A 3,903-nucleotide genomic window follows, 5' to 3' on the forward strand; every position below is an offset into this window, starting at 1 on the left:
TTGACATATAGCCTGAAGTGAGGGAAGTTGATTCCCCAAGCTCTGATGTTATTTCTCAAGATAGCTTTGGCTATTCGTGGTCTTTTCTGTTTCCATACAAAGTGTAAATTTTTTGTTCTAATTCTGTGAAACCAAATGGCAATTTGATAGAATTGCACTGAATCTATATGATTGCTTTGGGCATTATAATCATTTTCACAAAACTGATTCTTCCAATCCAATAACATGATATCATGATATATCTCTCCATATATTTGTGCCATGTTTGATTTTTTTCATTGGTATCTTACATTTTTCTGAGTATAGGCCTTTTGCCTCTTTTTGTTGTTGTTGTTCAGTCACTAAGTCATGTCCTATTCTTTACAACCCCATGAATTCCAGCATATGAGGCTTCCCTGTCTGTTCTTCACTATTGCCCAGAGTTTGCTCAAACTAGTATCCATTGAGTCTGTGATGCCATCCTACCATCTCAACCACTGTTGCCCCCTTCTCCTCCTGCCAGCATCAGAGTCCTTTACAGTGAGTCAGCTATTCACATCAGGTGGTCAACCAACTGGAGCTTCAGCTTCAGCATCAGTCCTTCCAATGAATACTCAGGGTTGATTTCCTTTAAGATTGACTGGTTCGATCTCCTTGCTGTCCAAAGGACTCTCAAGAGTCTTCTCCAGCACCACAGGTCGAAGGTATCAATTCTTCAGTGCTCAGCCTTCTTTATGGTCCAACTCTCACTTTTGTACATGACTACTGGAAAAACCCAGAGAAGGCAATGGCACCCCACTCCAGTACTCTTGCCTGGAAAATCCCATGGATGGAGGAGCCTGGTAGGCTACAGTCCATGGGGTCGCTAAGAGTCGGACACGACTGAGCGACTTCACTTTTACTTTTCCCTTTCATGCACTGGAGAAGGAAATGGCAACCCACTCCAGTATTCTTGCCTGGAGAATCCTAGGGACGGCAGAGCCTGGTGAGCTGCCGTCTATGGGGTCGCACAGAGTTGGACACGACTGAAGAGACTTAGCATAGCATAGCATAGCATACTGGAAAAACCATAGCTTTGACTACATGGACCTTTGTCAGTAAAATGATGTCTCTGCTATTTAATACACTGTCTAGGTTGGTCATACTTTCCTTCCAAAGGAGCAAGTGTCTTAATATCATGGCTGCAGTCACTGTTCACAGTGATTTTGGAGCACAGGAAAATAAAAATCTGCCCGTTTCCACTTTTCCCCATCTATTTGCCATGAAGTGATGGGACTAGAAACCATAATTAACATTTTTCAATGTTAGAGTTTTAATCCAGCTTATTCACTCTCTTGTTTCACACTCATCAAGAGATTCTTCAGTTTCTCTTTACTTTCTGCTACCAAAGTGGTATCATCTGCATATATGAAGTTGTTGATATTTCACCTGGCAATCTTGATTCCAGTTTGTGCTTCATCCAGCCTGGCATTTCACATGATGTACTTGGCATATATAAATAAGCACAGTGACAATATGCAGCCTTGACGTACTCCTTTCCCAATTTGGAACCAGTCAGTTGTACCATGTCCAGTTCTAACTGTTGCTTCTTGACCTGCATACAGATCTATCAGGAGGAGGTAAGGTGGTCTGGTATTCCCACCTCTTGAAAAATTTTCCACAGTTTTCTGTGATCCACACAGTCAAAGGCTTTTGTGTCATCAATGAAGTAGAAGTAGATATTTTTTCTGGAATTCCCTTGATTTTCAAATGATACTATACAAAAAAAAAAAAAATCCTAAAGGTGTTATCAGAAAACTAGTAGAGCTCAATAAATTTGGTAAAATTGCAGGATACAAAATTAATACACAGAAATCTCTTGCATTCCTGTATAGTAGCAATGAAAAATCAAAAAGAGGGATTTGGGAAACCAATCCATTTACCATCACATCAAATAGAAATGCCACTCTTTCTTGAAGTGCTAGTGCTGCCTCTCATAAGTGATTTCCACCACATTACAGAGCTTTTATGAAAATTAATTGTAGAAAAAGGCCAAAAGTATTGTGAAGTCCTGGGCTTCCCTAGTAGCTCAACTGGTAAAGAATTGGCCTGCAATTCAGTTCAGTTCAGTCGCTCAGTCGTGTCAGACTCTTGGCAACCCCATGAACTGCAGCACGCCAGGCCTCTCTGTCCATCACCAATTCCCGGGGTCTACCCAAACCCATATCCATCGAGGCAGTGATGCCATCCAACCATCTCATCCTCTGTCGTCCCCTTCTCCTCCTGCCCCCAATCCTACCCAGCATTAGGGTCTTTTCCAATGAGTCAACTCTTTGCATAAGGTGGCCAAAGTATTGGAGCTTCAGCTTCAACATCAGTCTTTGCAATGACCACTCAGGATTGATCTCCTTTAGGATGGATTGACTGGATCTCCTTACAGTCCAAGGGACGCTCAAGAGTCTTCTCCAACACCACAGCTCAAAAGCATCAATTCTGCGGCACTCAGCATTCTTCACCGTCCAACTCTCACATCCATACATGACCACTGGAAAAACCATAGCCTTGACTAGACGGACTTTTGTTGGCAAAGTAATGTCTCTGCTTTTAAATATGCTATCTAGGTTGGCCATAACCTTCCTTCCAAGGAGTAAGCGTCTTTTAATTTCATGGCTGCAATTACCATCAGCAGTGATTTTGGAGCCCCAAAAAATAAGTCTGACACTGTTTCCACTGTTTCCCCATCTATTTCCCATGAAGTAAGGGGACCAAATGCCATGATCTTAGTTTTCTGAACATTGAGCTTTAAGCCAACTTTTTCACTCTCCTCTTTCACTTTCATCAAGAGGCTCTTTAGTTCTTCTTCACTTTCTGCCATAAGGGTGGTGTCATCTGCATATCTGAGGTTATTGGTATTTCTCCCGGCAATCTTGATTCCAGCTTGTGTTTCTTCCAGCCCAGCATTGCTCAAGATGTACTCTGCATATAAGTTAAAGAAGCAGGGTGACAATATACAGCCTTGACGTACTCCTTTTCCTATTTGGAACCAGTCTGTTGTTCCATGTCCAGTTCTAACTGTTGCTTCCTGACCTGCAGACAGGTTTCTCAAGAGACAGGTCAGATGGTCTGGTATTCCCATCTCTTTCAGAATTTTCCACAGTTAATTGCGATCCACACAGTCAAAGGCTTTGGCATAGTCAATAAAGAAGAAATAGATGTTTTTCTGGAACTCTTGCCTTTTCGACGATCCAGCAGATGTTTCCAATTTGATCTCTGGTTCCTCTGCCTTTTCTAAAACCAGCTTGAACATCTGGAACTTCATGGTTCATGTATTGCTGAAGCCTGGCTTGGAGAATTTTGAGCATTCCTTTACTAGCATGTGAGATGAGTGCAATTGTGCAGTAGTTTGAGCATTCTTTGGCATTGCCTTTCTTTGGGATTGGAACGAAAACTGACCTTTTCCAGTCCTGTGGCCACTGCTGAGTTTTCCAAATTTGCTGGCATATCGAGTGCAGCACTTCCACAGCATCACCTTTGAGGATTTGAAATAGCTCAACTGGAATTACATCACCTCCACTAGCTTTGTTTGTAGTGATGCTTTCTAAGGCCCACTTGACTTCACATTCCAGGATGTCTGGCTCTATGTGAGTGATCACACCATCGTGATTATCTGGGTTGTGAAGATCTTTTTTGTACAGTTCTTCTGTGTATTCTTGCCACCTCTTCTTAATATCTTCTGCTTCTGTTAGGTCCATACCATTTCTGTCCTTTATCGAGCCTATCTTTGCATGAAATGTTCCTTTGGTATCTCTAATTTTCTTGAAGAGATCTCTAGTCTTTCCCAATCTGTTGCTTTCCTCTATTTCTTTGCACTGATCGCTGAGGAAGGCTTTCTTATCTCTCCTTGTTATTCTTTGGAACTCTGCATTCAGACGGGAATATCTTTCC

The 3,903-nt window shown here is 42.0% G+C and overlaps 1 long non-coding RNA gene across 1 annotated transcript; it reads right to left on the reverse strand.

Moving 5' to 3' along the window:
* Positions 1-318: 318 nt before the first annotated feature.
* On the reverse strand, positions 319-2,456 carry LOC145524016 (uncharacterized). The gene is made up of 2 exons (XR_014067021.1): positions 1,039-2,456; positions 319-744 (listed from the first exon to the last, which is right to left on the reverse strand). It is a non-coding gene; the product is annotated as an uncharacterized LOC145524016 (long non-coding RNA).
* Positions 2,457-3,903: the final 1,447 nt, after the last annotated feature.

The sequence above is a fragment of the Giraffa tippelskirchi genome, chromosome 10 (assembly GCF_054371585.1).
Source record: "Giraffa tippelskirchi isolate mGirTip1 chromosome 10, T2T-mGirTip1v1.2.pri, whole genome shotgun sequence".
NCBI lineage: Eukaryota > Metazoa > Chordata > Mammalia > Artiodactyla > Giraffidae > Giraffa > Giraffa tippelskirchi.